The sequence below is a fragment of the Apteryx mantelli genome, chromosome 7 (assembly GCF_036417845.1).
Source record: "Apteryx mantelli isolate bAptMan1 chromosome 7, bAptMan1.hap1, whole genome shotgun sequence".
Taxonomy (NCBI): Eukaryota; Metazoa; Chordata; class Aves; order Apterygiformes; family Apterygidae; genus Apteryx; species Apteryx mantelli.
In genome coordinates, this window is record NC_089984.1 from 35,233,703 (window position 1) to 35,246,267 (window position 12,565).

The following is a 12,565-nucleotide window of genomic DNA, read 5'->3' on the forward strand; positions in this document are numbered from 1 at the left end:
AAAAGACATTAGAGGGATGACAGGAAAAAGTGCTGGTTGGAAAAGGGGAATGTGTCTGAAGCACCTTTGGATTCTTTGGCAGCTGAACCAAGCCCTAAATGAAAAACACATGAACAGGAGCATTTGGGAGAGTGCAGAGCTGGCCTGCTCTGGGAAAGTGTTATTGATCAAGAGAACTGGGAAAACCAGAGAGAGAAATGAGGAATATGAAGGCATGTGCACACAACCCAATGCAAACAGAGTTCACTGAAAGATTTTTTATTCTACCAAATACTACCATGAGAACATCCCAGATACAGTGGCATTTCCAGAACAAGTGTTTATATATTTCCCAAACAAAGACATTTCCTGTAAATATGTAAATGTTTGTTTGTGAATATGCCTTGCTTCCATTAGTATCATAGAAACATGACTGATTTTCAGCTACTGTCATACCAAAATGTATTGGTGTTTGATATGGACATCTGCAGGGGTGCCTTTAATAGCTGCCGAAAGGTAGTCTTATCATGGACTAAAGTGACCTCTGTTGCTTACAGAAACACAGCGTAATATAGATTGTATGCAGAACACATACCTGTTCTCTATATAGATATATATACACATTTGCGTATACATGTGTGCGTGTGTGTGTGTTTACTTACATATATATCTTTCTGTAAGATAGATTGCATTAATGTACAATGGTGGGCCAACAAACCAAATCACCATCATATCTGAGAACAAATCATTTTATTTTGCCAGATACAGCCAAAATAATTACTGATTTTACTAGTCATAGTTTTACTAATGTTAGCAGATTTGTATAAGCTTTGATCAAGGTTGATTTGGTCCACAGACAGCATTTGTCCAGGTGCCAGTTGAATTAGATGGACCAAATCAGATACTAGTGTAAGAAACTGCTCTTATGAAAATCAGTGATGATGCCACTTATGCCAGTAGTAAATTTGACAAATGTGATTTGTATCCTTGCTTTAAAATTCCATCTCGTTTTTTTTTAATCTTTACAAGATGTTACTTAGCCAAAGATGAAAACAGCATTAGTAACTCAAAACAAACAAGCAAACAAAAATATTGGTACAATTAATTCAAACTGAGCTCACCTCCTCTTCAAAAGATTAATTTCCACACTGAATGTTTCGACAGCCTCTCTTTTCTTCTTAAAAGAGAAGAGTGTGTGTGATGTGCTTATTTCTGAAGGTGGGAAGGGATCACTTCATATTTCTCTTTCAGTTGTGTTCAAAGGCCCTTTTGTGCTGAATTCTGCATAAAGACAGAGGGAAACACAAGTTCTAGAACAACAGAGACTGAAAGTGGAAGAAAAGACATTTCTTAAGAGCTCTCCTCCAAAGTTGCTACGGAAGTCCTTTGCTTTGGACTGTCTCTTTGAGCACAACAAATCCCTTTCTGTCTAAGGAGTCTCTGACTGCTGGGATGACTAAGCCATAACCAGATAAGGCTTGTCCAGCTCTGTAACTATGTCAGCCTTTCAGGACAGTCTTTCAGGCATGAATCCTAAAATCACAAATCATCCAGCTCAAGAGTACCCACTGAGGATGTCTTCCCTCGACTGTTCCTGCTAAATGTTTGCGTGAACTCTTCCTAAGAACTCTAGAACAGGAAACCCTCCTGTGTTGTTCTAAGACTCATCCGTCTGTATGATTAGGAAGTTCCTTCTAATATTTATCCTAGAACATCTTTTCTGAAAATGAACTTGATTTTTTTTCTTGCCCTGTTTTCAGTGAACATGGGGAATGCTTGATCTCCATTGTCTCTAGAGAAATCTTCATTCTGGAAGATGGTTTTTTTGCTTGCTTTTCCATCTCTTTTCTAGAGCAACCATCCCCAGTTCTGTCTACCTTTTTCAAACATTTCCTGAAAATAGACATATGCCACTGAACTGTAACACAATGTACTTTGTTTTTCCAGTTATGGATGAACAAAGGAGGTGAGACAGTCTTAAAGCAATTTCATGACATTTCATAGAGAAACATTGCCAAAAAGAGATGAACTAACAAAGAAACTGCGAACCGTACATGGTGGTGAGTGGAAAGCCCCCAGTGAAACCTGGATGCATCCTTGCTGTTGAAGCATAAATTGAGCAATGCACACTGCAGCTTTCAACCAAGGAAGAATGTTGCTTTGGGGCAAAAATATGGTTTGGGCAGATTTATCAAGCACAGGATAATTCCAGAATACTTCAAGAAGTTGGGAGATATTGTTCTGTACTTCTGGAAATAGTCACTGAGGTGTTACTTCATTATGTCAGTTTGCACAGCAATAGATGTAGATAATTAATGTTACATATTGTCTGATTTACTGTTCATAGACTTGCTAGATGATATAAAATATGGAAGTGACTTCAGTACAGTAAATTTTGGTAGGGTATATGAAATTGTCCACCCACGTATGATTAATAAATTTACAACACATATTGTATTCCCCTGATTACATCACTTTCTCCTAATACAGTCCTTCCTCAGCCTCCAAAGATTACCTGTAGCTTTCCAGGAACCAATAACTGAGGCGCCAAGCAACCCTTTATAAAAATTTAATCTGATACCCTTGAATAAAAAAGATCAACCTGCTTCTGAAATATTTTTTTCCTATTATGAAAATTTTATCTTTCTTCAAATGAACAAATTCTGCCAAGTTATACTTGTCTGATGGGGGCAGAGCAGAGCCTTTGGCCAACGATGGCATTTCTAGATTCATGATTATCGTGCCTTAGAGAATTGTCCCAGGGTGCTTCTAGAAACAATGGCAAAGGGATGTACCTACATTCATAGTGTTACCCAGTGCTCTCTTTTAGCCCCAGAAGACCCCAAGATAATGCCAAGTGTTTAACTAAACATTAACACGCTCCTCACTAGCTGTATTTTATTTCCTGCCGTTGAATACAGCCAGTGCCTTTAGGTTGTTTCCCTGGCTGTGAATTCATGGCACATTCCCATGCTGCACTCACTCACTATTGGCTGCTAACTTTTTCCCTGAGATCCCAAATATCAGTCATACTCTTTCTACCACTCTAATACCCTTCACCAGCAGGAAAATGGCAATTGTCCAGGAGAAAAGCAAGTCCCAGAACAGAGAGAACGTAATGAGAAGAAAAGTCTCCAGATAGATTGATGTGATACCACTGAAGCTAAGCACAATAAAAAGCCCATTGCGCAGCAGGCACGGAACAGGCCGCACAGCCCCAGTACTTCCTCTTGGGGGCGACACCACTGAGAATTAGAGCCTTATATTGATCAGAGAGGGAACAAATCCCGCAGGAGGACAAGTCCAGCTGGGGAAGGGAGTCTGTGCTAACTGCGTCCATCCTGAACCTAGCTACCAACAAACTCTGCATAGTGCAATGTCTGGCCACAGTGCTTGGGACTGGATGTTGTTTAGGGTCTATCCAACCTGGGATACCCAACCAGAGATGCTGCAAAGTGGCTGGACTTTCAGCAGGTGGAAGCAGTAAAGGAGAGTGATATTATCTCCCATACCAGAGAGAAAATGGACCAATGGTGAACTGGGGACACTAGGGAGTGTTCTGTGTTTTGCCCCAGACTTTTTGGGTGACTTCAGGAGAGCCATTTCCTTGCTCTCCCTCAGTAGAATTCAAAAAGTGACTTCACACACGTTTGCATTGTGCTGTCACTTACAATGAATGCCATCGCCACCGTCACATCCAACAGAATTAACCATTTTTACTCCCAGAACATCTGCTGAAAGGTGCAGACATATGCAGAGGCGGGGGTCATCAGTGCCTGTCTTGTGCTATGAAGAGATGCTGGTGTTCAGTGCTAAGGGAGAATTCATCCTTAGTGCAGAAAAGTAGCTTATGCTCAGGTGTCCTTCAGACAGCACTTTCATGAGTGAACATTAGGTGATGCTCCCACTTCTCCGCAGGGAACTGGCTCATCCAGGGTGTGTGCTGCTTGCAGAGAGCAGCACCAACCAGTATCTAGGGAATTCTCAGTCAAATGGATTCTGCAAGTACTTCAGGCCCTATTATTAGTTATATTTACAAGGGTACTTCCTTGCTGGTGCTCCTTTTATCAGGGTAGGGGCTAGAAAGAGAGTGTTGCATCCTAGCAGAAAGTCTTAGCCACAGGGCAATCCATCTTCAGGTTTGGGGAGCTGACAGAGTAACCTTAGATGTGCTGTGGGCTTTTTTGGTTGGTTTCCCTGGGAAGAACAGCCATGGCACAACCATGCTTCTCTGTAGCTACCCACTTCCCTTCTGCAGGCCGGCCAGCAGGTCATTGCAAAGAACTTGGAACATTTGAGGCAGTTCCTAGAAATGCCACTGGAATTTCAAATGTTGCCATTGGCCCCTTACCACTTTCTAATTTATTGCATCATTTCAAGAAAATGAGAGGTTGGCCAAGGTTAATCCGAATCTTTCATTCAGCAAAAACACCTTAAGAGAAACCCGATCTCTGCACTCTGCAACAATGAAGATGGTCAGCAGCCAGGAGCTATTTCCTTGCTACCAGCAGCTGCTCAGTGACTCAGCCTTCCCACTTTTTGAAGTCACAGCAGGGCCAGCTCTTTGGTAGGTACGAAGCCGCTCTGGTGCCAGCAGGATCAGACTTATAGCAGACGAGTGTCTGGCGTAGTTGAATTTTCCATCCTGGAGTGGCTGGAATCAAACACAGATCAGATACATGCCTGAGAATCAGTTTCTTTTATAACCCAGAAGTTGAGGGCAAAGAAGTTAAGCAGACAATGGAAGTGCTTAAGTCTGCGGTTAGGAGTGATGCTAATACCACATTTTAAAATGCTGAATCTGTTATTATCATCATTACAAGATGTGCTTCAGAGCCCTAGTCACAGGCCAGAGGTTCTCAGCCCAGGGGTCTCTTCCCTGGAGGACTCAACATCTCCCCGACTAAAAAGAGGGAACCATCTGCATATCGTAGTTTAGGTCTGCAAGGTCTCACTTACATTACCCTTCTCAGTTCGGCTCATTTCCTCAATCACAATGAGGAAATGGGCTTGACAAAGCTGATCAAGGGATATAAAAACAAACTCTGTCAGGTGAATCCCCAGATGGCAGCAGAGAAGATGATAGCCACATGTGCTCCATCTCTGGCCCTGACACTTTTAGATGTGGATGTTTTCAGCGCTGACTGTGCCAAACAAGCTGTGTGCTGAGGCATAATGTTGGCCTAAGCAGACATAATTCTAGGCAGTGCTGTATTATAATTAAGCAGTTTGTAAGTAAGACTATCTGAAACAGCCGCTGCCATGCACACTAAGGATGCTGCTGTCTCTTTCAGTAATGTTTTTGCGAATACATACAGGCAAAGTAGCTAGAGAAGGAGAGTGCCTTTCCTGGGATATTCTGTTGCAACCCTGCCCTAGTCAGCATCTATCAGGAACCATCACAACTGGATGCAGGCTTGTCTCTAACGGCCCTTGGAACAGGAAAAAAAATCAACACAAAAAAACAAAGCAAAAAGGATTCTGACTTTTTTTCCCCAGGGGAGAAGTTTCCTTTTAAAAGTGATATCCTCAAACACTTGCTCTAGAAGGCAAAAACAAATTAATCTAGGCATCCATCTCTGTAATCCCCGAAGAAAAATGAGAAAAGGAAAAAAAGCTTGGAAGAACTACAGCATTTGCCTTGTCTGCCTTTATTTTTCTGTGAAAAGCACTGAATTATTAGTGGTATGCTATGAAACCCATCTGGAAAGGCCCACCACATGTTTGCATTTCTCAGACTTGTCCTTTTCCACCTGGAAATGTTGCCCTGGCAGACTGCAGGGAGCTTGTATAGTTGCCCAGGATATCTGGACATGTGAACATGCTGAGCACTGATCAGCTCCAGTATGAAGCACCAGATTAGCGTGCTTGTGCTGCAGAGATGGTCTGTGCAGACATATGAAAACCAGCAAAGCAAAGCAACTGCACTGTATGTGCACCAGTCAGCACCCTGCGCCCGAGGGTCCCAGGAAGCATTGCTGCATGTCCACTAACCAGTTCCTCTGCAAACAGTCCTAGCCGGGGAACCCCAGGCTGAAATTCCCAGTACTTGAATTACTGACACCAACAGTAAATTTTGGGAAGCCATCACTTCTGGCAGTGGACAGGAGGAGAGCTGCGTTTTTTGCAGGCAGAATGGACATCAAAAAGCCACAGAACATCCTCCTGAGATCCAGCCAACAACTGCGCTTGTTGTCATGGCCTTCAAGAGACCTATGTCCATTTTTTTTTCTGTCTCTGTAAGTTTTCTCATAAAATCTGTTTCTGTTTCCAGTCTGTGCCTATAAAGCACAGCATAAAGCCGGTGTTCATGTCACTCCAAGAGTTGTTAGATGGCTGCTACTACCATCAGCTATGAAGATTGCTCAATTTTTTCACCCAAGAGAAGCTCATTTTTTCAAGCACTCAAGCTCCTCAGCAGCCCCTAGTGATCAGTCCTGGGGAAGCTGGATATTTGACATCAGGACACATTTTGCCAAAATAACCTCATTTATATTCTAAATGTCCTTAAACTGATTAGATGCCCTGAAGGCTTTCTGGCCTTCTGTCCACAGATTTGCCCCTCTTCTATCTTATTTGATGTCCAAAGTCATTCTTCACAGAAGTCATTTTGCTTCCAAGGAAATGTTCTTGTGCTCCTTTTTCTAAGAATGAAGGTGAGTGCTGGTAGTGCAACATTTCTGAGAAAGTCCCAGTAGTGGGAGGGTGGCTAGGAGGGTGGACAATAACAGAGAGAAAGGAAAACTGAGTCACAAGTAGATATAGACAGCAAGAGGGACAGGGGGTAGGAAAAAATGAAGTCAAAGCCTGTAAAATAGAAGCACTCTGATGTAAGTTTTTGATATATTCAATGATTTGAAATAAATCAGCTTAAGGTTATTCCTAGCATCAGGCTAGTGGCAGTACCTGCTCTTCAAGGCCAGCTGAAGCATTAAAATAACTCAAAATAAATATGTGTCCAATCTCTCTGGCACTGTGATGAAACATTGCTAAAAACAACAGCCCCATGGTCCTGGCACCCTGAGAGTTTCCATTCATTTTTATTTGTCTTGTTTAACTCCTGCAAATGGAATTCGCTGCTGCTGATGAAGATCAAGAAGCTAGGAATAGTCCAGGGATATTTTGGCATCGCAGCAAGGAGACAGAAGGATAATGTAACAGAATGTACCCATGCAGAACTGAATCAATAAGCAACTGTCATATCTAAGGGCTATTGAACAAGTCAGCCAGCAACTAAGCAAGTGCAGAACCTCTGGGAATAAATTCCTTATAATAATTCGATGATTATTATTAAATGCTAGCAGGATTGCTCCTGCCAAGCACAGACCCTCTTACAGGTTTGAGACACCGAGTATGCCCTAGACAAGACAAGGGCATCTATACTCTGTCTCTGGGGTCAGCGATAGCTGCTGTCCTCCCAGGGTGTGCACCTGCAGGAGTGGACTGCCACCTCCCCAGCCCGTGCACCCCAGCAGGTAGTGGTCACTGGTCTTCTCCCGTATATGGGCCAGGGAACACATGCATACACTGCTTCTTCCTCAGGATCTATGGCACATGTATTATAAAGCCCAAGAAAAGTAAAGTGAAAGAAAGTAGAGGCTCCAACGTGTACCTGAGGGCATGATCTGAGCCATAGTTCTTTGTTGCAGTAACCAGCCGTCCTCAGTGACTGGCTGCTGTTTGCCTTTACCTGCTCCCAGTGCTTTCTGAGGAACAGCCTGGGGCCATGGCCAAATCTCCTGAGGACAAAGGTAAGATGTTTATTGTCCCCAGCAGGCAGAGGCCTCAGGCTGCTTGTTTGGAGGAACATCCTGGGAACAAAACAGTAGGCACCAAAACGGGAGATGAGAGCCCAAACATCTGCTGGCTTTGATTGAAAAGTCACTGAGTATCCAGTTCTGTTGCTGTGTAATCACTGAAATTTCCCTAATTGATTAAGCATTACATTTTATGGCTGGTGCAGTGTGCAACCCACTTAAATCTTCATTCGCTCCAGCAAGCTCTGTCACTATCATATTCATTACAGACACACAGAGAGTCCTTCATTTCCTTTTCTGGACTTTCTCTTCTGTGCATTAAGCTCCTTCTGCATGCACTGTCTGCCTTTGGATTGGACTCCGATTTGCACACCAGTGTCGCCAGCTGCAATTAGTACTGCTCAAAGGATTAAAAAGGCGAGAGGGAAAAAAGAAGAAAATGAGTTGGCAACAGAGTGAAATGACTTGATTATAATCATTTAATGGATGAGCTGTTTTATGAGCTTACTGTCTCTGCTGGTGTTCCCTAGGTTCTTCCATGGACCTTTTGATTTCATTCATGAGTGAGAGTGGATCAGTGATGGCTCCTTGCAGGTTCGCATATGACAGAAGCGATATAAATCAGGCAGCGAAAGCAGTGCAGTGGATAACAGCCATCTCTTTGGTTGTGTTTGGTGCGTATCTCAGGAGATCATTAAGGTGGTCCGCTGGATTTCACAAGCTGCCCCGTGCGGGGCCCTCACAAAGCTGGTGATTGATAGACACACAAGCGGCTGCTGGGTCCCAGCCAGTCCGTCTCTCTGGAGCAGGGAAGTTCACGGCAGGTTCCTGCTTTGGTCCCACAGGTGGGATATCGCCTGCTGCCTTCTGCCAGGGCGCTGTCAGCACACGGTACTTAGCAGGCAGGTTTAGAAATGCCACCAGGGCATGTCAGAGGGAGCAGGCACATGCTGAGCAACAGAGGCCGAGGGGCTGCGGGGGCTGCGGGGTGCTGGTGGGGGCACCGCCGTGGGGACGCTGCAGAGCCCCCGCTCCGCCGGCGGCAGCTGCGCAGAGCCGTGCCCTGCACGCCTCCCGCTTTGCCGCGCGCTCTTCGAGCCACGCGCGGCCCTTTGCCGGATGAGTGCGGGGGATATCGCTCTTCCCACTCCCGTGGGCTGCCCACCCACCTGCTCGCCTTCACTCTGTTCGGATAGTTTGGAGAGCTGGTCGTCGCCCGAGGAGCTGCCTCCGAGCGTGCAGTTGTACCAGCCTCTCCCCTCTGCCTTCGGCACCTTTTCGTCTGTGTCGAAAACGGAGGGCTTTACAGTGGGAAAGCTTGTTGTCGGAGGGCAGCAAAACAGGCACTTTCGTGTGCTGCTGGGAGGGTTTGGCAGGGCCCTGTGGGCGCCAGCAGCTCTCCCTGCCCCTGCCCCCAGCCCAGCCCCAGCCCCATTTCAGCCCGGCCCAGGGCTGGGGCTGCCCCAGCTGCCCCGCTCCGCTCCCGAGGGGCAGCGAGGCCCAGCCCTGCCCCACGGGCACCCCCGGCCCATGCGGCACCCCGACCTCGGTACCAGCTTATCTATCTGAGCTGCTCTTGTCACTGCTGTTTCTCCTTCAGCTCACTGGCTGGCTGTTCCTTGGCGGAGGGAGCTGAGGCTGTCTCTTGCCCAAAAACACGGCATGCTAAGGTAGTCTTTTCCTGCTAAGCAAGCGGCAGTGCCTTCTCCCTGTTTAACTAAGGCACCTCCCTTGGGCATGCTGCAGTTTGCCTGCTGCTCCTGAGGACAACGCTGCGATGGCAAGCTGCGTCTCCTTCCAGTACCAGGAAAATTGGCATGGAGATTGGCACTACCCCATCACACCTCCAAGAAGATGACAGTGTTTGCAAACACGGTTTTATTTCCAGGCAGGGCCATGGGGTAACATAAGAAGGGACTGCGTGGGTGGGCAAGGAGATTATTCATGGGAATTTCCATAACGCATCTCCCAAGTCCAGGAGACTGCCCAGGCTGAAGCCCAGCAGATGCAGGCTGCTCCTCTCTGACAGTAACTTCAATCCACCCGTTCACTGAGAGTCATGTAGGTAAATTAGCAGATTGGACCTAGCTCTTAGATGCTGCTTTTCACCTGCAAAGCCAACTGTTATATAAAGCTGGTCTAGATCACTACTGCAGACTTAGCAATAGGAAAACTGAGAAGGAGAGTGAAGTGTCTTGCAGCAATCCAGGCCCCTGCATCTCCTGAGCCTCAGTTGAGTGCTTCCTGTGCAATTTCCCCTGCCTGCAGAGCTGCTCAGCAGCCCCAGGACACTCTGGAGGACTGAGTGCAGTTACTACTTTCCTGCTTAAACTAGGACTCTTCATTGAGCCGTTACCAGCAGACAACCCACAACTGGTTTGCAATAGCAGGAAGGTATCTGGTTTCCTGTGGCTGCAGAGCCTCTTTCTGTAGAAGACCTGGGAGGAATTAGCTGTTCTGTGAGTCGTTATGAAGGTGCTATAGAAAAAAACATGTTTCTGCTGTGCTGCAGAGCTCAATTCCTCAGTTACTGGGTAGCAGCAGAAATAACTGAATTTCAGCATTAGCTCCCTTGTTCAGGCAATAGGTCCAACCAAGAGCAGGGCAGAGCATCAAGCAAATAACACAGCTTTGATACTAGGGTACCTCTGATGGAGGAAGCCCTGCTGGGATACCTGCACCAACCCATCTCTCCACCAAAACAGGAGCAGAGAAGTGGGTTAGATCCTGCAACAGGGAGTCTGCAGTAGTGCTGGTCAGTGCTGCACACATGAAGGTCTCTGCTGGGAGCTGACAAGGGATGGGAGTGATCAGGCAAAACTCCGTTTTGCTTCCCCCAACACAGTTCGCAGAAGTCAGTGTTTTCCTGCATGGAGAAAGGCTGGTAGGCAGCCAGGAGAGGTGGGAGGCAGCAGCAGTCAGTACATGCAGAACCTTATTGCTAGTCCCGATCTTGCTGAACTCGGCTCCAAAATCACCCTTGTTTGCATTTGTGTCCTTGTATCACCTTTCCTCAGGTGCATTATTTGTAGCTTCTTCCCTGAGACAGTACCTTTTTTCTCCTTCCATCCTTAACAACCGATACAATGTACAGGAGGAAAAGTGAACAAATTTCAAATGCCAAAGAGAAAAGCTTGGAGATTTTAAAAACAATTTGTTTATATAGGCACTTATTGGAAACGGGCACAAACAGGCCCCTATCATCTGCTCTGAGATACAACAGCACATGCAAATGTGACAGAGTGGAAAAGCCTCTTCCCTGCCAAAACATTTGCTGGAGATTCGATAACAAGGTGCCGTTGTACAATAGCGGGTAAAGGTTCAGAGGGGGAAGTAGAAACAGAAGGGGCATCTGTGCGGTGCAGGGCTCTGCCCTTGCAGACCACGGGTCCTTCACTGAAATCCTTGTGAGCGTTATTCCATGTCTACGCTGGCTAACCATAAATCCTAAAAATGTAAAGCAGACCCTGCCCCACTCTCACATGAGCTACTCCTACTTGTTTTGATTCTGAAACGAGAAGTAGCTGCTTTTCTGCAGCTAAGGAAAGACGAGAAAGTTTGGGGTGAATTTTTTTTTGTTCACAAAACTCACCTGCTTTTTGTCCCTCCCCCAAAAAATCACTGTAACATTCAATAGACACAGAAAACACCAAGACGAAAACTGCATCTTTAGCCTGACATGATAGCAAGGCTCTTATGTAACCCCAGGAAGCATTCTTCATATTCAAGACATAGTCTTGGTACAAATCAGTCCCAAATTGCTTGAAGGATATGTTGGAAGCCATATTATCTTAAAAACAACAACAACAACATCAACAAAACAAGCCATTAAGCATCTATTTAATTTAATAGCCTTCACTAAGAACATATGGGTAGACAGGTTTGATCACAGATAAGAGACATGCTTTCGCCATCCCAGTGACATCTCAGTTCCTTTCTCCACTCTGAGTAACTGCCAACATTTACTTCATGGCACGGTTTTAAAAGATACCCAACACCTTGAAGCTCCCCTTAATTGCCCATATATGCTTTTGTTCAGCAACACCTTTGAACTTGCCTTCCTGGCGTCCTCTTCAGTGATGATGGTGGGGCATGAGGCACAGTTTTCATTTACCGCAGCAAGTCTATCACACATTGCCTGACTCAGTAAAATTAGTGTGCTGCTTTCTTCCTTTTCCCTTCCCCTCCCTCTACCCTTTTCAAAGTGCTGCTTTTAGCTCATTTATCTGCTTATTGGGGTGATATGTAATGGGAGCAGGGAGTCCTGATGGGAAATGCAACATGATTCTTCAGAGTGGTTGGCTTTGAAAACCATCCTGGGCACTCATGAAGCTGGTGTTACAGCCGCTCTTTTTGTTTGCTTTGCCTTCTGCCCTAAGTCTGTTAGCACTGAACAAATTGGGAGAGCATCCAGCAATCTTGCTTTAGTAAAATATAATATTATTTATGTAAACACTTGACACATGTTTGATGTGAGGGTAAGGACAGAGTCTGACTCATCCACCCACTGTATACTGAACTCTGGTCTAGTCTCGCTGTAACTTAACAAAGACCAAAAATCACCCAGTCCGTTGCCTTTGAAAAATGATACCTTCTCTGTACATAGAGCCAATGCTGTTAACTTGAATAACAAATCTTTCGACTCCTGTATCTGTAACGCCAACACCATCAGAGACTAAAAATACATTCACTCCTTCACATGCAAAAGCAGAGCTTTCCCTAAATCCTAATTAATTACACTTGGGCCACAACTCTGAAATTAGGTTTATCATGTCTAAGCTTTCCAAAAAGACTTGATCTGCTGCGATCAGAAAGCCCACCCAGCAACA